Source organism: Parasteatoda tepidariorum, chromosome 3 (assembly GCF_982258835.1).
Source record: "Parasteatoda tepidariorum strain Cologne lab strain chromosome 3, Ptep-v5.0, whole genome shotgun sequence".
In the NCBI taxonomy this organism is placed as follows: Eukaryota; Metazoa; Arthropoda; class Arachnida; order Araneae; family Theridiidae; genus Parasteatoda; species Parasteatoda tepidariorum.
The window spans coordinates 107904281-107929377 of NC_141757.1; the positions used below are offsets into that span (position 1 = coordinate 107904281).

Here is a 25097-nt window from a genome sequence, read left to right on the forward strand (position 1 = left end):
GTTACGTCCTCATAAGTGACTCCTAAAAACTCCTCTCCTCTGTCCCCCCTTTTTTTAGGGATATGGGGGGGGATTTAAATTTCGCTTAAACAGGCAGGAGAGGCATTGTTTTCAGTGCTTAAATGACTGAAATCAATCTCGAAATGTTGTACACATGATGTACTCGACAGTGTAAAAGCTATATGGTCTTTATATATAAAAAGTACAAATTTGTAGCTGTACCTAGCTACGCATCTAGCATTGCTATTGAAAGAAGTGCGTATGTAGTGTTTTTATCTTCACGTTGAATCGAATGAGGTTATACAAAAGTCAATAGAGTGAATAGTTTAAAGCGCTTTATGCATAAAAAGTACTCCCATTAACATGCATTTGTGTACACTTTTTACATTACTATCTAGTAGCTATCTGATCATGTAAGGCACATTTTGCGATGTAATTTTTTATGCTGAATTGATTGAGATAAAGCAAGAATTGATAATGTTGTTGTTAATTTACGTCGCACTAGAGCTGCACAATGGGCTATTGGCGACTGTCTGGGAAACATCCCTGAGGATGATCCGAAGACATGCCATCACAATTTTGATCCTCTGCGGAGGGGATGGCACCCCCGCTTCGGTAGCCCGACGACCTGCGCGCGAAGTCGAGCACTTTACGGTAGCACAGTTTAACGAGGACCCATACCGCACACCCTCGGTACCTACGCAGACTGATCCAAGTGGTCACCCACCCGAGCACTGAACGTAGCCAGTGATGCTTGACTTCGGTGATCTGCTGAGAACCGTGTCTTAACGATCAGTCCACGGCGGGACCAAGAATTGATAAGATAAATAGTTGAAAAGTTATAAGGGTTTTGTGTACGAAAGAGCAATCTTGTACGCATCTCACGTTGCTCTATAGATACGTGAGGTGTTGTTTCCTATGTAATTTTCCTCTCGTAATAGAATGAAAAGGAACACAAATCAAAAGGATTTCAAAAGTTGCTTTGGTTTGGTTTATGAAAACTATTATTTCTTGAATTGTACTAATTAGGAATAAATTCCTTCAAACTTTTTATCCTACAGTCTGAATTTTATCTCATACATAACATAAAACTTTTTAACTGAAAATCTATTTTACATGATCAGATAGTCTCCAGATAACCATATAAAGTGTGTGCATATAATGCGCAAAATAAAAAACGGAACACCCCGAATATCTTTTGATTTGATAATGATCGGATCTTCGGATTCGTGGATTCAATCTCAATGGTTTGAGGGGGTAATCTCGAATATACTAATTAATTAGTGCAGACGATATTTTAAGTTACGAAATCAGGCACAGAAACGTACTTTTTCTGAATAAACATACGTTTTTTCGATTCGGATTTCCGACCCTCAAAATTTAGGGGGTTGCCGCAATTTGGGAAATAGGGTTCCGATAGTCTGGTCAAGAAAGCGGTCCAACCTTTGGGTGTTAATTGTACTTTTTGTATATTTTGCTTCATCTTGATAACTTTTTAAGCAAATTGAAAACATTTTGCACACAATTATAAAATTTGTTTCTCCAAAGATATTCCATGGGAAATATAACTTTAAGTAAATATTTTGTTAAAATTATTTTATTTAATAATAGTAATAAATTTTTACGTCAATTTAAAGAATGCAATTTTAATTTGTGAAATTAATTTTTATTTGTGTAATGTAATTAAATTACTAAATCGGTCAAATAGTATCTGAGAAATCAAATTCTAAAAATAAGCATGCTTGTAAACTATACACTCATTGTTCCGTGTTCGGCAAATCACATAACTTTATTTTTATTTGACTCTTTTAAAAATCGGTAACAACATTACTTTATTTTTGATATATTAATTTCAAACAGTGACCTCCTGACCAGCTTAGATTCGATTTATTGTCAGAGTTTATTTTCCATTTGTGATACAACATAAAAAACTGCTTTGTGTAATTTATCTTGTATTGTCTCCTCAGTGAAATGATGCTAGAAAGTTATCCATAACTAGCCATACTTATATAAATATAGACTTACATTTGATACTTAAGTCTCAAGAAGTATGTTAGTTTGTATTCGTTCTTGCTCTTACATTTGCTCTGATATTGTATAATTTACCCAAACTGCTTCCAAAGAGAATTCATAGCAATAATTCAATGAATTTGATAGTTTTGTATGCTGAATTTTTTTTATTGCCCCGTATTACATTATATTTCCCTTTTTTGTAATCTTGTTAAAATACTAATTGCTTGAAATAACAAAGTTTAGTAATGATTCAGATGCTTATTAAATTTTAATGAGTATTGTTAGTATCATTATGAATCAAGATAAATGCAAAAAATATCAAATGAAATTTTTTTTCCGTTTATAATGGATAAAGTTCCAAAAAGTATCGCTTTCTCATTCCCCAATTAACTAGAGATAAATTTATTTCAAATCTCAGGGGTTATTAAAGAACACTTAAATAAAAATCATACGAAAGCATTTCATCCATTTCTTAAATCTAGTAAACCAATTAATTGCTTTTTATGTAAGTTATTTCTCATGGGTAATCAATAATGTAAATAATAATGTGATGTATAGCTCATTAATGTAAATTATAATACAAGTTTGAAAGGATCATTACATATTTTTTCCATTTTATTTGGTTGATTTTTAATACAATAAATTATGCAAAACTGAACATATGCATGGTTGATATTAATTTCATTTTATTATTTAGCCGTACCTGGTCACGTTCATCGCTTGAAAATTATATTAGATATACTCGTTCGCACTTAAGAAATGTTAATATTCGTAAACATATGCTGTAATAATAAACCAACCCTCTTACATATATAAGCCTGTGAATTATATGAAAATATATAAGTTTTTTTCGTATATAACTAAAAAATATCAATATTAGTCAAGCACTTATTAAGAAAAAACACGTGAATCCTTTCAACTGATTCCACCATCTATCCTAAAAAAGCAAACAAACTCTAGTCTTGCGGTCCTCTTCTTGCGTCATAGCATTGACGTGAATGTTTCTTTTTTTTTTTGACGATTCGGGTTTGTTTGTGCATACTCGAAATACTCAGTTGTTCTGAATTTAATTTTTGTATCGTGTTTTTGCGAAAAAATGTGTTCTTCATATTTTAAAATATCAGCATGTGATCTTCATATTTTGAAGTCAGCTATTTAAAAAAAGTTTTTTGGTAAATTATAATATATTGATATACAATCACCTGATCGTTGAGATGCGGATTTTCGCAATTTAATTTACACCAGCAGAAATTTTTCGACCCGAATCTTTTACCGGAAGTTGATAAAACCTCTACAAATACTGCCCCCTACCATGGAGAACATGAAACGCAGTCGGAAATAAGAAAATATACTTTCCCCTTTATAACTAAACTTCCCTAACTAAAAATATTAATAATTGTCAAATACGTATTGAAAATAAATGCGTGCTGTCGTCTATTTTATCCTTTCAACTAATTATCCTTTTAAGTTTTATTTCCGTAAATAATGAAGAAATATTGATGTATTGAAATATCGATCGTCAAAGATGTATTGAGATTAAAATAAAGTTCTTATAATGTTTCTTTTAGCTTCTTTTAGCAAAACTTTCTATCATTCTAATTATCCTTTATACTAAAAGGTATGTAGATGCCTAATATACCCCATATTAGGCATCTACATCGATGTGAAAGGTTCTCATTAACCATAGCTCTTATAACCACAATACCAGTAGTATTTAATTCCACATGTAATTATCACTGACGTCAATAATAGTTAAGCATTTTTGTACGGTCTTCGAAATAAATACCAATATTGGTTCGTTCGCCATTGAAGATTAAACAAAATATTAATGTTATTTCTTATCATCTTTGAGAATTAAAGTTTTCTGATTTTTGAAATCCTTGCAAATGTAAGTAAAAAAGATCTGTATTAAAAGAGAAATTAATGGAGAAAAGGTGCTTTTCATGTCAAAAAACCATAAAAATCGCGCCATTGTTATTAACGCCAATAATGCTTAGATAAATTTAGTATTAGGTACTAATGTTAAAGGTAGGTATGTTAAAGGAAAAGGTTAAAGTTAAAGGTTAAAATTAAAGGTAAAGGTTATGCTAAGGGTACTGAATATATATATTAATATTTGTACCAAGAAACTTACGCTGTACTGTGGAAATAGGTTTTTATGGCCCACCACGGAGGAAATTGTTGATTATGGTAATTTTTGACTATCAGGAGTTGACCTCGAACAAAAACATTATGCCAAATGATCATAAATATCATTCATCTTTATTCTTATGGAATGAACTTCTAAAAACATGTTTTGCTTAATTTAATGACATAAAGCCACCGAAATAGGCAACAAATAGTTGTATATAAAAAAAAGTCAAATTTTCTTAGCTTAATTAATTGTATCGGTATATGTCTCTCAGTTTTGTTCATAATTTCGTAGTGTTGATTGATACCAATTTATGCATCATTTTACCAATTTATGCATTATTATCCTGCACGATGAACGGGCATTCAGCTGAAATGTATATAAAGAACATGCGGCCTCTTAAAGCGCGTAAATATAAATTTGTAAGCCTGTTCTCATAAGAAAGCACTTTTTGTTTCTATATAAGATCTGGCATCTGGTTTAACATCCGCCATCTTCACAGGTTCTAAACTTTACTCAGGAAAGGGGTTATTTCGAGACCACTTACAGAAATTGTGTTTCATATCTTTTTTGTCCCCTTTCACAAGAATCTCTTAAGATATCTCTATAATGACTCTAATAAAATGATATTGCTACATGTATGGTGGAATTATTGGCAAAAAAGGGTGGAAAAAGAGTATTTCTTTTGCTTATGTTAGAAAAATAGAAATAATGTTTTTTTTTAATATTCAAAACCAATTGTAATGTCATTGTTACAGAGGCGGCCTTTTTTTGCAGAAATACAATCACATGAAAAGTGTAAAAGTTTTAATATTTCATAAAATATTTCATATTGCTTGCACTGCTGAATGTATGGTGGAAATATAGGCAAAATATATCGGAAAAGAAAGTGCTTCTGATCCGGGATAAAGAGAGCTTATGAAAGAAAAAAAAAAGAAATATTGTATTTTTTATATTACATAAGAGTTTTAATATTTTATAAAATATTTTATATTTATAAAGGAAAAAAAAGAAGAAATATTGTATTTTTTATATTATATAAAAGTTTTAATACTTCATAAAATATTTTATATTTATGAAAGAAAAAAGAGAAGAAATATTGTATTTTTTTACATTATATAAAAGTTTTAATATTTCATTAAATATTTCCAGTGTAAGTCATTTATACTTTTTGGAACATTAAAATCTCCATACTATTATTAATGTCGGTGATGTTTAATTATATGTGGTCATAGGTACTGTTATTGTGATAATATATATCTAATACACAAATATAAGTACCTAATATAGGGACCTAATTTAGATATATATATTGGGATTTTTCAATTCAATTACCTTTTATTCCAATTCATTTAAGAGTAAAAGCTTTTTCATTTTTCATTTTCAAAGTATTTCTCGTTTTAAGAGTAAAAGCTTTTTTTTAATTACTGAAAAAATGGTTTAATACCTTTTATGCTAAGAAACAAATCTAAGTATTTACTTTCAGCAAAATAAATAAATAAATAAATAAAATTACTGTATATTAATATCTCTTATTATAGTTTTGTTATGTATTTAAACAGTTTAATCCTTATAAATCATTGTTATATTAAATAAATTGCTTAGTTTCATTTTTGCTTCGCTTGAAACTTTATATAAACGCCTTGAAATCAAACACTGTTTGAATTAATTATATATAAACATTATATTTAGTTATATTTTAACATTTAAATATTTCGTTAATAGTGGTAATTTACCATTGACAAAAAGAAAATGTATTCAAAAGCTAACATCAAAAACTAAAACGTCATTGACCATTTATGGAATTCGTGGATTACTTTTGTAATTTGTTCTGAAATGTTCTTTTTCCTAGTTATTTGTTCCGATTCGTTTAGAGCAAAACACACTTTCGTTTATCAAATGTTGAGTTCATCATTTTAGTATTGTTCTAAATCGTAACAGATTGAAATAAACACGCAATCATTTTCCCCTTTTCCAATTCTTTAGTAAATTCAAAAGAATAGATTTACATAATCGTTTGTTTCATCTGTTTTTGTTTCTCAAATAGCTTTTAGTGATTAGCAATCTAAATGTTTAACGCAGAAAAAGAAAATAATGTAAAAAGGGAAGAATGTAAAGGGGAATAATGTAAAAAAGAATGAAGAAAAAAAATTTATGGAGTACTTGTGTAATGTTAATTTAGTTTGGTATTTTAGTTTCAAAAAAAAGTTTGCATTGATGTTAGTCTATAGAATATTTAATGAGTTGGTTTTGCTAAAAATAACTTTTTATAACTTAGTGCTGGATAAATTATGGGTACCGAGATAAATAATTGATCACATAAATTCGATTTATTTTTGGAAAAGAAATCAAGGAAAATTTTAATTCAAAAGGGGTTTTTATTTAAATGATTTGCGGTTAGAATTTGATTTTCAGGATTTTTGAAAATGGTTCTCTATTAAAGTTTCTACTTAAAGAGAAAATTTATTTCAGTAAAATAAGGCACATGTCACAAGAACCTTTTCCATGCCTGTTGTGACTTTATAAACGCCAAAAATATTCGTGAACACCATGAGAAAAAATACAGGTTCAAAATTATAACTTGAAGAAAGCATGCTGTAAGTCGGATACCATTGGTTTTCATCGTTTCAACTTACTCTGCAGGTGAGTCAGTTCATTATTATTCTAAGTAAAGGTCTTTTTATTGAAATTTCAATTATTATCTTCTAAATAATGAACAAATTTAACAAAAAATTTTGTTTTAAGTTGTATGAAATCGGTTCGACTTGCAATCATAGTGTTTAATTTCGTATTTTTGAGCCCTGCTGTTTGCTCACGACTTTAGAGATTCACACGCATAAAGATAATTAGTTTTATTATATTCCAGGCATGCATAGTTCGTTCATAATAAATTGATAGTGCAAAGTCATTCCGGGTTAAAATGAAATATTCAAATCAGGTTCCAATATTCAATAAAGTTGAAACCAGGAATATTACAGTGATAACAAGGGCATAATTTCTTTTTTTAAAAAATTCAATAGCGAAATTTGCTAGTGTTGAAAAAATTAACATTGCACTTAAATATCGGACTTGGAATGTCCATGCAAAAATGCCGTAAAAGTCAAAAGTTGCTGAAATAGCGGTCGAGAAAACGATCAGAAAACGATGCGAAAGATCTACCGTGAATTATGCGCATCAGAAAGTGATTACTTAAATTCAAACTTCGGTTGTCGTAATGTTATCGTATTAGAAATACGGAATTTGAAAAATCATATATGGAGGTCGTTAAAAAAAATAACTATCGAAAAAATAATCGGAAAAAAATAAGGATTAACGACAGAATCGTTGTTCTTCGAGAGTATCAAAAAGTGATTACTCTAATTCGAAATTCGTGAGTCGTAATAACATCGTATTAAAAATATGGAATTCAAAAAATTAAGTGAAAGAAATATGGAAAAGCGATCGAAAATCCGGATTATTGCTTTATTTTATTTTATGATCGTCGTTGAACATCAACTCCGCAGTCCTGTAAATTTGAGCCCAATCCAGAAGACAAGGGAACTCCTGGATCAAGTATTTGTAGGAAATTTTTGCCTTCGTGGAGGATTTTTTGAAGGAACAAACCCGCATATGCTGTACATGGAGTGGAAAACCACGGAAACCTCCCACGGTTAGCCAGATGGAAAGGGGACTCTGATTCATGATCCGTCTACCATTGAGGATATTTTATGTCAGCATTGTGGTTGGCGCGAGCCAGGTGTGAAATTTGCATCGACCAACCATCGCTGTGGTTCGAACCCGGTTCACCTCATTGGAACGCGAACGCTCTATCCCCTGCCCCACAACGGCTATTACTTGGAAATTTTTGGTACAGAGTTTATCTGTAACATTTAGATTTCTTTTAAACTAGCAATTCGCTACATGATGGAAGACGAAATCACGCCCTGGTTTTAGGTATCATAAATGTAGTTCAGCGTACTATGTGTATTAATAAAAAGTACTATAATACGTTTTTCATTTAAGATAAAGTTGCGAATAAATGGCTGATAACGAGTTTCTGAAACAAAAGATTTTTCTGTGGGCATTTTAAGTAGCGTAAACAAGAGTTGTCATCCAAAATGGAATATTTCGCTAAAGAAATTCCTAAGTAAATAGAGAATGAGAAAAAAAAAGTCAGGAGGGGGTTAAAGTTAGCTTGTTAAGATTGCTTGAATAAATCGACCAGATCCAATTCCTTCTGCGACTAATTAGCAGCTACTTGCTCTCAAAATGTTTTGTGGAATTCTGTATTATAATGATTAAATCTCAAATGAACGGTTTCCGCACTTTTAAGTTCTTCATGATCTTCACTCTAATGAGCTTAAGATTTTAATTTTTTTTATAGCTCAGATAACCTCGTTTTTTAATGTAAGAAAAGCTTTTAAAAATGTATTTTCTATTTCATTGTGTAAGACTCTCAATCGAAAATTTTAATATGCAACAAAAGCGCCACATTCGATTTTTTTTTTGTGTAGACGAAATGAATGTACTGTAAAGTAGTGAGAAGAATATTTGTTAATTCAAAAAATTCTATATTTCACTCACTAGTGAAGATTTTATTAAATTTACCACGACTGAATATTTAAACTTAAAAAAGAACATTAAAAATCAATTATAAACACCGAATAAGTTTAAAACACCGAAAGAAAAAGCTGGCAACTGATGAATTCTTTCTAAATTAAATCAGCACAATTTTTAATTAAAGAATTGTATTTCAGATCTAGAATAAATGGTTCATTTCTGCCAGTGCTTTGTATAATGTACATTAGATAATCGAAAAAGTAAAATATTTCTTTTGATATAAATTTTCAAAGGTATTCTTGCCTTTTTAATTTTAAATCTTAACCCACATATATATACTAGGTAATTAGGAAAAAGTTCAATTATATGTGATTTTTTCATTCAAAATTAGAACTCAATATTGGTAAAGAAAGCAATCTCGTCGTAACTCTTAAGTAACAAATGACGATTGAGTAACTAAGTCCAAATACAATTTTAAAGATCAGCTAAGTAGTTTCAGGTTTAGTTACTTTCAACGAAAAATAAATTCCCATGGCCGTCTTTAATACCGGAAAATGAAAGATAAATCATGATTGGTACTTTTGCCCTCATAAATTGAAAGCAAAAGACATTCGGATGTAATGATGTTTGAAGAGTAAGAAAGGTGAAGGAGAACCTCCCAATCAAATATTTGGCCACATTATTCGTCATTTTCTTCATAAAAGGTTGAAGAATGATCTCTTTTCTTTTTTCTCTTGATTAGCCCTGGGTAACTCTCACGCATTACCGTTACAAGCCGTTGTAGCTGGGAAAATTTCACTTCGTCTGTTCTGCTACTTTGCTACAACAAGCAAGCATCTAGCAATTTGAAGTTCACAATATTGCATCTCATTTCCAGCCTCCCCAGTGGTGGAATTTTTTTTGCCAGTTTAAAGATGTTATTCCAAATCAATCAATATAAAGTATTAAAAAAAATTTCCATCTTTAGTTCAAATTGCCAGATATTTTGGTTTGACACCTCATGTTTGGAGATCATATACTAGTACACCTTGAGACCAGAGATGCCAACTTGCTCCGGACAGCAAATAAATATTTTAAAGTGGTAGTTTATCAACTGTGTTTCTTGGTTTAATAAATTCAATTCAGTAGATTTTTATCCACCACTATTTCTAAATAATTCGCAGGCTTATATAATTCCCTATTTTATAGTAGTTATGTCGTGGTATATCCCTTAAAAAGATTGCAAAAATAGTCAAATATTTGCAAAATTTAGTTTGTAGTTATTTACCGTATTTTAAATTATTTTGGCGTGTCCGGAGCAGTTGGCATCTCTGTGAGACTAATGCTTTGTATAAATAACGTTGGTAGGGAAATGTATCAATCTGTACAACCTTTAAAAAAATGATTCGATTCGTTTTGATACATTCATAAGAAGTAAAAAAAAAACTGAATTTTATTCACGAGAATATCATTTAAATAATATTTATTTTATTTCATTTTATAACCGTCGTCTAACAGCCGACCCAATTTTTGGGCTTACGACTACTAATGTTCAAACTACGTAGCCTTGTCATTTTGAACCCGATCCAGAAGACAAGAGAACTCTTGAATCAAGTAGTGGGAGAAATTGGCCTTCGTGAAAAACTTTTTGATGGAACTAACCCGAATTTGTATTACATAAAGAGGAAGACCTCCCAGGCTTATCCTGACGGCAAAGGGACTCTAACGTTTAATGCATCTACAACCGTTTCTGCCCAACCTCTAGCTATAGTCAATTTGGATTATTTTGTAAGTCTTATGACATTTTTTTATTTAAAGGACAATAAGAGGCAGTTAGAGAATCATAAATTTGCGTTTAAATATATGTCAAAAATTAATACTTATTATTTGCATTTGGCAGTCAAAAGTTTTTGTATTAGAGTTTAAAAATTTGAAATATCTTGAAATTGAAATGCCGTTCGGATTAATAAGATTTAGCATATTTAAATTTAAAACTATTGTTGTGACTGATGACGAATTCTTGGCCGTAGATGGCTCCACTGAAAAACAAGAAACGCACCCTTTGCCTTGAATTTGCACGGTTTCACGAAGCAGGCTTGCTAGTGTGGCAAGTGGCATTAGAAACAACAAACAACAAAAGTATTGTGACTGTTAAATATTACATTTCTTTAGATTTTGATGACTTATGTTAGCCTGCGAAATTGTTTTCAGCACGGCGTTTTTACTTCAGTATTTAAAAAATGAGCTTAGTAAGCTTTAATTAAATATTTCATTTTTCATGAAATTTCTTCCCCATCTATTTTTTTAAACATTTTCTAGCGATACTATTGATAGCGTAACGTTGAAACAATGACAAAAAACAACAACACAATTTTCAATATTACGTAAGATTATTGACAAACAACTCGGAGTTGAGGAATGGAAATATCACAAAATTATCCAATACACATCAGCTATCTGTTACAAAAAGCATGTCAATCGGTAGAGGTGTGGCGTAACTACCACTACAAATATTAAATACCGATTCCCTAGTATATAAGACATGTTAACTCGATTCTATCTTGAGGATCTTTTTGATAGAAAAAGGTTGACGTAGTCGATTATTATATCCCCTTAAAAACTTATCAGGAAAACTTCAATCTGTAATTTCCACAACCGAATCTCGTATTTTCGATATTGAGTCTGAACTATAGTTTGTCAAAAATCAGAACTCCCCCAGACATTCGTCTGATCTTGTGGCAGTGACTATGGTAACGAGGTATGACTATCTGAAGTAGGGGTGTCGGGTCACTGTTTTGGAGTGGTTTCGGCTCGGGTTGGCGAGAGAAAGGGAATCTCTTCGGTCTATTGTGTTAGTCCTAGAGTGAAGCTCCCCTCCCTAAAATGCACCATTCTTGTTTCTATAGCACCAGACGGCCTCAGACTCTGTGGCGGGACGAGTTCTTAGCTTAGACAAACTATACATGACGCACAAAAGGGGATATTGTTATGCAGACTCTCCAACAAAATGTGAAAACTGCAGAAAAAACCCTGATACTAACCAGTGTTTCTGTTCTCGTGTTACTAGCGAATATCCATAGAGACTTTCTGTTATACATAAAAATATTCTTGGTTTTAAAATTTAGATGAATTGATAAGTGGAGAAAATATTTTTTGTTCAATCAGAATTTCATTTTCTTGAAAGTTTGATTTTACTTAAGATAAGTTAAAGTTCTATTTAATTATTCCAACTAAATAAGAATAAATTGGGAAACGTTTTTAACTTTATAAACTTTTTGGGTTTTTAATGGTATTTTTATCTTAGTCATTTTTGTAAGATTTCTTATCAAATTCTACTCATCTATTATGCAGCTCAACATATAAAAGCATTTTTTAAGTCTAGTGAATGCATTAAAGATTTTTTTTGCCCTACTATTTCTATAAATAAATTATTTTACTTTGTAGTCGAAATGCAAATGTCGATAACAGCAGACTGAATTATTCTCATTTTTCTAACTTAAAAGTGGTACAATTTCTTTTAGATTTTAAAATATATTAGATCAAATTCCAAATTTAGATAGAAAAATGCTCATGAATTAAATAAAATGCTCACTTATTTGAGATTAATACTATTAGTAAATTTTATTCAAACCATTTTAGTTTCTTACCAACGTAAAAATACGCAAATTGTCTTTTCAATATTAGAACGAAGATTCATTAAAAAAAAGTTTGCTATTGTTCTGCTTCTCTCCCATGCACAGTGGGCCAGCATCCAAGGTTTCGTGGCCAAAATTAGTATTTCCATAAAATTTGTTTCAAAATTTGGGGGTTTTTATTTAGGGATTTTTATGTGCAGGTAAATTGAATTCTTAGTTGAAATTTTGAAATACACTAAAAATACCCCAAAAAACAAACTGGTGGCTGAAATATGGCGAGCAAAAATAAAAAAAATAATATAGTACGTTTGAATAATTAAATATATCAATGAAAATATAATAGTTTTCATAATTTTATATTGAAAATGAAAAGCAAATTATATTTCCGAAGTAATGTTACAAAATAACGCGAAAACATGAAAAAAAAAATATATAATTTTTGTTTTTCGGTATATTTAACCCACCTTTGCAAAACGGGCAAATTGGGGCAGGTTTTTTCAAAAGAAGAAACATCAAAGAAGACAACAAAAAAAAGTTTAGCTAATTACCTCGTGGAACTTTTTGGAACTAAGCTTCGAAAGTCATTCAAACATTGTAAAATGTCAAATGATAGGATATAAACTATAAGTTTGTCAAGAGTATTAACTAATTCAACACATGGAAAAATTGTACTATAATTTCAGACTAATTACTCTGATAAAAATGTAACAGTAAGGTGAAATTCGTATATATATTTCTGAAATAAAAATTTAAAAGTTACATTAAAAAAAAAAAAAAAAAATTAAAGATATTTTTCATTACATTGTACTCTCGTCGGTCCAAAAAGTAAATTATAATGTTTGGAATAATTATGAATACTTAATTTGGGCTATATTAAAACTGCCTACGCATATTTTAGTTGAAAATTTAATTTTTAACTTTTGGCCAAAGATCATGGTCTTCTGGCCCACAGTGCTATGTTGCAAAATCGTCAGAGCCGTTCTTTTGGGTATTCAACTTAGCATTTGTTTGGCAGCTTTAAGTTTTATAAACTTGTATAATTGTTGGAGTACAAATGAATTAAAAAATAAATAAAATCTCGGTAATTTTTACATATTGAAAAAAATCATGCGGACCGTTCTGTCACTCACATAAATGGAACTACTAAGTCTAAATTAGACTTGCAAAAAAGACTTTTTTATGTATGAACGGAGGTAGATAGAAAGTTATTTCAAAATAATGTATATTAATATTTACTCAATATTTCTAATAAAATTTTTAATACTAAATTAAAAGGGGGAAAAAATGTTCATCTTAACATCAAAAATGGTTGTAACTATTTAATTTCAAAGCGGTATAGTGAAACAACATAAATAATTCTTCGTTCTGTGAAACACTGAGTTTATTCTTTTACACGACTTGGAATAAAGCAGCTGACGCCATTTTTTACAGTCAGAAACACTTAAATTTTAGAAAACACGTGTGAGCTTAGTGTAAGTTTTTCCCCATTGTAAGCGTCTAAACTTAAATTATCTGCGAAAGCTTGATTTGGTGTTGACTTGAAATAACTGTCCCCCAATTTAGGGTTTTATTTTATAGCCGTCGTTATAAACAACTGAAACAATTCTTTTGGTTTACGACCACTAATGTTCAGCTCTGTAACCTTGTCATTTTGAACCCAATCCAGAAAACAAGAGAACGCCTGGATCAAGTATTGGGAGAAATTTGCATTCGTGGAGAACTTTTTAATGGAACTAACCAGCATTTCTGTTACACGGAGAGGAAGACCACGAAAATATCCCACGGCTAGCCTGATGGAAAGGGGACTCTAACTCATGATCAGTCTACCACTTTTATGTCATATATCATGAATATTTTATGTCAGCACTGTGGTCAGTGCAACCGGGTGCGGGCGACTATCAATCGCCTTGATTCGAACAAGCTTCACCTCATTGGAAGGCGAACGCTCTCATGAAATAAATGCTCCCCAATTTGATATTAACACGCTGTATATTTAAAATTCAATTTCTCAAGAACTATTCAACCGATTTCGCTCAAATTTTATATTTTGCCACGTGAAATTACATACTTGAAAACGACGTAAAAAGACCTTGTGATGTCCAACCATTATTCAATAAAATAATAAAAAATAATAAATATAAGCACCAAAATTTGTTTCTTGCATGGATTCATCTTGTTCAAGCAAATTTGGATATTGTGTGTAAAAATTTTCCAATTCGTTTGAAAAGTTCTCGAGATATGGCGAAATGCGCAAAAAAGGAAAGCTATTAAAACGATCTTTTGACTAAATTATGGGGGAGGACCACATTTTCCAGATTGTGGCTACCCCCTGCATTTTTGGTGTCAGTAATCCGAATCCGTTGAAAAAATGGTACGTTTATTCAAAGAAAGTACGTCTTTGTGACTGATTTCGTAACTTGAAATATCGTCTGCACTAATTAATTAGCATATTTGAGTTCACACCCTCAAACCATTAAGAATGAGTTCTAGAACGTTAAGATCCGATCAATAGATCAAAACCTATTCAGGGTGGTTCGCTTATTTTGGCGCACCGTAGAATATAATTGTGAGAGGAATTACCCCCCCCCCCACACTCTAAGTTGAAATTTTTCAAGGCAAAAATAGTTTTTCAAAAAAGTTAGTTTTTTAAAGTTTTCAAGGGAAGTTAAATATTTTACAAATCCAGATTCTTTCAATTACGATTATTAAGTTTTTTTTAAACATAAAATTATAATATATTTTATTAACAAACTATTCTTTGTTTTCGGAAAAAATATCGACCTAAACAGTGATGAATGCGAAGCAATCGGCGGAAGGGTAAGCTCCTAATATAACCACAAAAAAAAAAAAATTATTTTATTCTCATTCAACTTATTTACAGTTCAAATTGAAGAACCAGTTTCATTCTAAGAAATCAATATGGTGATTGGTTTGTTGTCATGGATACTGATATATACTTATTGAGCAAGAACATTCTCAACAATGTAATCAAAAACATAAGTTTGAATTTTGTTCTTTTATCTTCCGAATATTTATTTCACGGAAATGATCACGTTTGGCATACAATTTGTGCAAATTGTATGCCAAACAAAAATTTGTATATATTGTGCTGCTGTCAATAAATTTGAGATTGAATAGCATTTGCATTTACTTATCGATAACTATGGCGACCCTTGAGTTTGACTAACTTTGACTACAACCTTTCTTTCGGGAATGAGTGAAACTCAAATTCGATTAAAATTTTATACCTACCAGATACCAGGAAAGAACCGTGCTTCTCAGGGAATAAAGTGCTCGCCTCCCAATGATGGTGACTCGGGTCCGAAACTCAGCTCTGCCCAATACGAATTCCGCACTCGGCTCGCACCGACCACTGTGCTGACGTAAAATATCCCTAGTGAAAGACGGAACATAATTTAGATCCCCTAGCCGTCAGGCTGACAGTGGGATGTTTTGGTGGTTCACAAGTGCGGGTTAGTTCTCTCAAAAAGTTCTCTAAAAAGGCAAATTTACCTCAATACTTGATCCAGGAGTTCTCTTGTTTTCTGGAATGGATTTAAAATTACAAGGTTACGGAGTAGAACGTTGGCAGTCGTAAACTCAAAACTGGGTCGGCTGTTCAACAACGGTTATAAAATAAAATAAAATCCCAGGATAGTGTCAGTATTATTAGTAGCTGAATCTCCTTTTGAAATGATATAGTTCATATTTTTGTGGGCAATTAAAGTAAAAATCTTAAATCAAAAATTTTTATGATGAATTAAAATCCAAATTAGAAAAATTAAATAAAATTTTATCAGTGGGATCTTAAAATTGCTTTGAATGTAGAGAACGATATGTTGAATGAATCACTCAAAGCATATATTTTTCCAGAACTGTGGATATATGTGCTATGAGTGAATGCTAAAATAATGCGTTCAAAAAATAAATTATGTTCATTAAACATGTTTATAAGACTGGGGTTCGATCAGCAGTGTCCGCTTGAAGCCCAACCAGATCAAATTGATAGGTATCAGCTTGTAAGGAAGCAAAGGCGGCCTCTGCGCAATCGATATTGTGCCATATATATATATATATATATATATATATATATATATATATATATATATATATATATATATATATATATATATATATATATATATATATATATATATATATATATATATATATATATATATATATATATATATATATATATATATATATATATATATATATATATATACAGTGGTGGCCAAAAGTGTGGACACTTTTTGAAAGTTTCATGCTTTTCAACTTTGTGTGCTTGTAGAATATATTAATTTTCACTTAAATACAAACGTTTATATATCAAATTGAAGGTAATTTAATATAGAATTTAATCATAAATACAGTATTACAATATCTGTATTACAAAAAAAGTTACGCAATTTTCTTAAAGTGATACTTACACAATCAGCACTTAGTAGGATAACCCTTAATTTTTAAGACAGCTTCACAGCGTCTTTTCATCGAGTGAACGAGTGTTTGGAGTTCATCTTTCGTAATCACATGGTGCCAAGAATCAATTATAGCTTCAATAAGTTGTCTTTTATTGGATGGACGTTTTTTTCGCACAAGAATTTTCAAATGTCGCCACAAATTTTCAATTGGATTGAGATCAGGGCTGTTTCCTGGCCAAGGTAATATATCTGTGCCTTTATTTTGAAACCATGCTTTGCATACTTATGCTGTGTGGCATGGAGCTGAATCCTGCTGAAAAATGAATGGTGCGTTGTTGGAGAAGAGATCCCTGATGGAAGGTATCAATTTTGGTTTCAGGGCAGTTTCGATGCATTTTTTGGCATTCAGGATGCCATCAATCACTTGAATTCGGCCCACACCATCTGCAGATATACATGTCCAAATCATGACATTTGTTGGATTTTTAGTAGTTGCTTCAATGCAATCAGGATGAAACGCTTCACCTACTCTACGTCTCACGTATTTTCTACCATCACATCCAAAGAGAGATATTTTACTCTCATCACTCCAGATTACTTGCTTCCATTGATTTTCTGACCATTTAATGTGTTCTTTTGCCGACTTAACTCGTTTTTCTCGTTGCTTTTGATTTAAATATGGTTTTTTCCTTGGAATTCTAACTTGTAGTCCAAATCCTGATAAGCTTCTTCTTATTGTTCTTGAACTTACTGCAATACCAGCTGCATTCATTTCACATCTAATGACATCTGATGACATTTTTCTATCTTGAAGGCATAGCCATTTAATTTTTCTATCGGTAGTAGCACTTGTGCATTTTTTTCGGCCTGATTTGGCATCCTGAATGCCAAAAAATACATCGAAACTGTCCTGAAACCAAAATTGATACCTTCCATCAGGGATCTCTTCCCCAACAATGAACCATTTATTTTTCAGCAGGATTCAGCTCCGTGCCACACAGCAAAAGTATACAAAACATGCTTTCAAAATAAAGGCATAGATATATTACCATGGCCAGGAAACAGCCCTGATCTCAATCCAATTGAAAATTTGTGGCGACGTTTGAAAATCCTTGTGCGAAAAAAACGTCCATCCAATAAAAGATAACTTATTGAAGCTATAATTGATTCTTCGCACCATGTGATTACGAAAGATGAACTCCAAACACTAGTTCACTCGATGAAAAGACGCTGTGAAGCTGTCTTAAAAATTAAGGGTTATCCTACTAAGTATTGATTGTGTAAGTATCACTTTAAAAAAATGCAAATCTAAGATAGATCTTACTATTAATTGCATAACTTCTTTTGTAATATAGATATTGTAATACTGTATTTATTATTAAATTCTACATTAAATTACCTTCAATTTGATACATAAACGTTTGTATTTAAGGGAAAATTAATATATTCTACAAGCACACAAAGTTGAAAAACATGAAACTTTCAAAAAGTGTCCACACTTTTGGCCACCACTGCATATATATATATATATATATATATATATATATATATATATATATATATATATATATATATATATATATATATATATATATAAAATTTACAAGACTACAGTAGTCAGATATCAAACAAAATATTTAATAAAATAAGACGTTAATATTAGTTAAAATCCACAGTTTTTGGCACTTGCTTAAAAATAAATGTGGAAAAAAAAATAATGACATGATTTCAAAAATAGAAAAGTGTATCCACCCGTCTCAATATTGCTGACAGCACTGACAGCATCCAATTCTATTGTTTTGCACACTTATAACAACACAATGACAGTAAGAGAATGAAGTTAATATATTGAACGAAACTGCCAACATACGGACTCACTCTATTTATCCTTATCTTCCATTTAGTATGTTTTTTTCCTCCTCTTTCTGTCTGAATCCTTTATTTTATATAAAAGTGTTATATGCATTTTTTTCAAATTTTCGATTAGAGATTTTTGTTTATGATGAAAAAAATTCTCATACATATTTATATATATATTCTCATATATATTCATAAATATTTATAAAAAGCTACGTATACAGTCCAATACAGTTAAAATTCTTTTTCAAAAATATTAAGTGTTCGCTAAAAATAAATGCTATTTTCAAATGCAAGTAATTGTGATATAACTATTTTTAAATCATTTTTGGTAAGCAAAAACGGTGTGTCAGATGACCTCGCTTAACCGTACTATGAATTATACCATTTAATCGGCAATTTCATTAGGAAGTTCATAGTTATTATCTGTCCCTTCTCATACCTGCTGCATATTTTCCCCTTGAACTCGTACTAGTTGCTTTCGTATTATGGAGTTTAGAAAGACACGAAGTGCAATTAATTATCTCTAGATATTTAATTTTTACAGACCTGTTGAAAATTGTCTGGGAAATTTGCACTTAGGCCAAAAAGTCCCTTCAGTTAATAGTTGTTTTACATTAGTCAGTTTTACATTAGTTATTTTACATCCTAGTAACTTTGCTTTACCAAGTTAATTAGCAGCTACCATTTTTTCGGTCAAAGTGGCTACTAATTTATTTTTACATACCCCACTTTTTAGTTGCTTTGCTGAGTTGGATTATAATTTTTATTTGTTTTATCAAAAGTTTTAGAAGGGCAATTACAGTTACAAAGTTTGTCTTTATAACAATGTTAATTTGCAAAAGTCAAAATTTGCTATAATCATTTGATTACCATAATATATGAAAATAATAATGAACTAATATTTTTCATAATACTTTTGATTAGCTACAAACAATCCCACACAGTGTACCAATTCCATTTTTTCTATTATTATTTGCTACCCTTCATAATGACTTCACATTATTGAATTCATCAGTTTTAGAGTTTCAATTCATCAAAAGAAAGGTTGATTACACGAAGTACTTTTTCGCACCAAAAACCATCGCCGGTAATCCATGATAAACGAAACCTCACCCATCTTACATTTTCTTGAAGACATTGAAAAAAAAATTTTTGGCTTAAAGAAAACATTTTCAAGAGTACAACTATGAACAATAATTTAATCATAGTTTCAGACAGCTTTCAAAATACTATTACAGTGACGACACACACCCCTGAATGTTATGAAACCGTGCGCTCACTTTGTTTGAGGAATCAAAGAAAGATAACTTTTATAGACTTTTGCTAAATTCTCAGGAAAACTCGAATTTGTTTCAATATAGTTGTAGTCTAGCAAAAATCATGGAGGTATCATTTCTTTATATAATATAAGAAGAGAGTGAAATGATAACAAATAGCCAATCACAGAACACTTGTGGTTAGTAACGCACAAAACAGCCAATTAAAATTGAGAACGTATGTGTTTAAAAGGTAATAATTTTTAATAATGATGCTTGCTTAAAATGCTGCAGCTGAACTTACCATATGAAGCTGAGAGGCGATTTTTATTTCATTTTGAGTATGTTTAATAATGGTGTCTGAGTTTTCCATTGTAATCCGTGCATTTCTATTAGACTAAAAATCACGAGGTAGGATTCAGTTTTTCCTCATTCATTTCAATATTGTTTTGGTTGTCATCAGCATTAAATTAACAATCGTGGTGAAGGTATTGTTTTCCATTAAATATTTTTGTATCCCTAATTTAAGCTTTTTTTCCAGTACTGGTATTATTAACGAAAATATTAAATTATGGTTGTGAACTCTATGTAACTATTATGGATAAGAATATAAATGTTATTTTAAAAAATTATTACTTCGAAAAATCACTTCTGCTCACTAAGAGATCTAATTGTTTATAATATTAATAGACAGTAGTATTTGGAGGTGGGAAATAGAGGCACAAGCGTAAGCAAACATAATTGCTTTTAGTACATATATGTTAAATGAATAATTTTAACTACAGTAGAAATAAAAGAATTCTGCTAATAAAAGACAATTATTGAGAAGCAATCATCGTGATTGGTGAGCGGCAGCGAAAGGGGGGCTTAGCCCCCTAGTAGATAATTAAAAAAACATCATCTGTACTTTAAATTACAGCAATGATAGCTAGTAGAAACTTATAAATCACCTTCCAAATTCCCATAATAAACGAATATATTTAAAATCTTACATTTAAAATAAATCATCTTTGCAACAAATCGTCATTCTCTTTAACTGTTTTTAAAAAAAGTCGAGATTTAGTAAAAAGTTTTTAAATTTGCTTAAGATTTTGAAAGTCTATATTAAAGGTAAAAGAGCAATTGGATAATGAGAGAACAATTTTTAAGAATTTAAGAAGTGAATAAACTGTAATCGCCATTATTTTGCAGCAGAATTTATAAAGAAGAAAGCATCTATTGAAAAGTATATCCGAATATTGCTGAGATCTTTCACAAGAAGCAGTCTTTTAACTTTGAAAGAGAAAAAAAAAGAACTTTAGAGTTGCTTACGCGGTAAGTTTCAGTGAAATAAAGATTACGTTTTGATTACGCTTATAGTCACGTACGCTAGCTAAAAAAGAGCTCGTCTTTTCAGCGTTATATTTTTAAGTTTCATTGTTTAAAATAATTTCTTATTAGTTTCAAACGTTAAAGCGAAATAATGAGCAAAATGATGCACTTTAAATGTCTTACGTGATGACGTCATAATAAAATCTTGAATAATATAATAGGCTTAAGGCTAAGTAATCCTTTATATTTTCAAAAGTATATTTTATACGCATATCGTGCGTCCAATACAAAAACTATATGATAAATTCGCGTTCGAACATTTGAGGTTTATTAGCCACCTCCGGTAACTAGCTCGCTCATTTTTAAAATAAACAAAATTTCAAAATTGTTTGTTTAAAAGTAATTTATTTTTTAAAAGACCAGAAATTAAAAAGTCTGAACTTAAATGGTTTTAATTTTTACCTTTGACAAGTTTACCTTTTGAGAGCTTAGAAGATTTTAGGCATATTTCAAATCTGAAAAAAAAAAATAAGTATCCTGGTGAATCTGTTTGTAAGAGAAAGATTTGATGTCCATTTTATCATATGCTAGCAATTTTAAACTAAAGAATATGTAAACTAATAATAACAAGGAGGCTACAGGAGGAACACGTTAATGCAAATTGTCACGTACAGTGCACAAAATAAAAAAACAGTCCACCCTGAATAACTTTTGATCTAATAATCAGGTCTGCCTTATCTGCAGGTCTGCCTTACAGGCCTTCAGCAAAGGTACCTCAAGCCTTGTCCTGAATATCATAGAACAACTTGGACAACTTCAGCGTCTCCGGAAAAATTGCCTCTTGCAGTGGATTCCCGCCCATGTGAACCTAGAGTTCAATGAAATAGCTGATTCCTTGGCTAAAAATGCCAGAGATCTAAATCAAAATTCAATCCCAACCACGTTGGCAGATGCAAATGCTTATGCAAAGTCAAGACTATTCACCCCTTTAAAAATCAAAGCCCACGATCAAATAACTAATCTTGACATCGATAGGAAGACAGCCACTACTCTCATCAGACTAAGAACAAAACATCATAAAAACATGAAAATTTCTACAGATAAGACTAGAAAATATCAAAACTGTGGCAACTGTCTTAATGTGGAACTGACACCATATCATGTTTTTAACTGCCCTGCAGTCGCTGCAGGCCTTCACCTCTTAAACTACCCCACAGAAGAGGATTTGTATTCTTTTAATGCCATAGAAATAACAAAAACTATTCAAGCACACCATGAAATATGATTCTATAGAGGATACGACACCAACCAACCATCAGATCTTCACATTCTAGGGCTCAATCTTAAAGGTTCGATGAGGGAACTTCAAATACGGCAATTAAATTAAAACAGACCATATATTAATTTGCAAAATCAGACGCAAAAATGTGCTTTCTCGGAACGAACATGACTTTTCATTCAATTTTCTGACTCCCAAAATATAGGAGGAAGCTGCAATCTGGGAAATATAGTACGAATAATTTGATCAGGAGAGTGTTCCAAAATTTGGACCCCTTAATGCTAATTTTATTTTTTGTGTATTCCGCCATATGTCCATAAATTTTTAGGCAAATTGAAACATTTTTGCACACAATTGTGAAATTCGTTTATTCAAAAAATAGTTCCATGCAAAAAATAGCCTTCATTAAATATTTATTATTTATTTAATAACAGTAAAAAAAAATCTTGAATTACAATTCAAGATTTTTTTCTACATCATTTTAAAAGATGTAATTTTGCATAGCAAAATACAAAATTTGAAATAAATCGGTCGAACTGAGTAATGAAATTTTTAAAATACGATTTATTTAAAATTCCATTTCTCGGGTACTTTTCGGCCAATTTTGCTCAATTTTTTTTTATTTAATCTTATGACATTTTTTAAAATGATGTAGCAAATTTATACCTTACAGTTCGAAATTTTTTTGACTGTTTTTAAACTGCAAAGAAAAAAAAGATATTAGAGCCCTAACACAATTTCTGCTGATTCTTATATTAAATGACCTCTTAACTACAAAAATGATCCCAGTTCCTTTCCAACACCCACCATTTTCTGAGAACTCCCCGTCCCTTATGCTCATAACTTTTTGATAATTGTGTGCGCTGTAAAAATTTTCTTCTATCTTAACACCAAAAAAGTGGCAACCACTTTGCATCTAAGTGTTGACGAACCAAGGACAGTTTCTGGAGTAGTGAAAGAAATTTTCTATTCTACTTGGTGTAAAATATCTGCCGCCACTTTCGGTATTCATTAACACAAATGTTTTTAATCACAGTAGGATAAGATACTCACAAGAGGCAGTTAAGTTATTTTTACAATACAATATATAGTAAAAATCATTAATTGAGAATGCATATATACACCAATTCCACTGCCTACTCTTCCGGTTCTAAAGTGGTTGCGAAATTCATATTGTTCCATTAAACTTCTTTACTTATAATAATAATTGTAAATAAGTTTGACCACCATTACATATAAATAATTGCAACAAATATATAAAAGTCTAATAGTCTTTGCGAATTTCAACCCGGTCAAAATATAAATGTATTTTTAAGTAAGATTCTTATTCGGTAGTTTTACTACCACTTGGAAATTCTAACTTTTTTTTTTATAATTCTGCGACATATATCCTAAAACAGGGGTGTCAAACTCAAAAGCAAACTTGGGTCAAATAAACAATGCTTAACTTTAGGTGGGCCTCAAAAAAAAAGTTTACAGATCAGTGTTTACAGAAACAAATATTTTTATTTTGAATAGTACATTGTAATAAGCATATATAAAGTAAAATTATTGTTTGATATTTGACATCTCTTCTCTGCTACTATCTTTCCTATTTCGGGAGAAATTTTATTGACCGAGGCTACTTTCAAAATTGACCCAACGAGAGCTATTAATATGGTTTCGGACAGGAGATTTATTTTCATTCATAACAGAAAAAAAATTGCTCGCACTGATAAGTACTTCCAAACATGGAAATAATTTCATATGCGAATTTTCGAGTATTTTCAAACCTTGCCGGTAAATATTTGTAAAATTCAGGCACACCCACTTCAATGAATTTTGTCTTCAAATTTGAGTCACACTGAATCTCAATGACTTCCATTTGCTTATTACTGGGTACTGAGTCTATATTTATTGAGAAAATCGAAGAAAACAAACAAAATTTGTCTTCCAAAGAATTAAAATCTTTAAACCTTGTTTCAAATTCTGTTCCACGATTTTAAATTTTTTCTGCTTATTTTTGATAAGATGCAGTATCCCTGGAATGGCAGGTGCCGCAAGCCAATTAGAATTTTACATTTTCGTGCGTACAATTTAATATGATCCGTATAGTTTATAAATAAAGTATATTATAATTTTATATGCTAGTTTCCTTTCTAATTCACATTTCTATTTTATTTTTACTTTGCGTTGGATATATTGACTGGGCATGAAAAACATTCATCTCGGGCCGCGAGTTTGACACCCCTGTCCTAAAACATTGCCCGAATTAAATTTTCTGTTTGACGTGTTTAACTTTTAAAAGTTTTTATATTGTTCTGAAAACAAAATAAGGAAAATAAAATGGAAACAAAACATTTTGAAAACAAAATAAAACGGAAACAAAACATTTTGAAAACAAAATATAACGGAACTATGTGCAGTAACGGATGATTACTTAAATCCTATACGGCAATGGTCTTTTCGTAAGTTGCAACGGAGTATAACAGATTTAATCAACCAATAAATAATAAAATGCCGAATACTCATATTTTTATTTTGAAACGAACTGTTAAAATTTCTATTTTCAACAATTCTTTATGCTTGAATAAATTTTATTTCCTTATTTGGCTTCTCATTTTTGCTGTGAATACACTTAATGAGAACCAAAGAAAATTTTCAAAAGATGTTTGTTATCATCAGAAAAAT

The 25097-nt window shown here is 30.7% G+C and overlaps 1 protein-coding gene across 1 annotated transcript in view; it reads left to right on the top strand.

The window, feature by feature from the left end:
- The window catches only part of Stacl (SH3 and cysteine-rich domain-containing protein), a 309612-nt gene that overhangs the window by 26426 nt on the left and 258089 nt on the right, over window positions 1-25097 (top strand). The window lies entirely within an intron of this gene.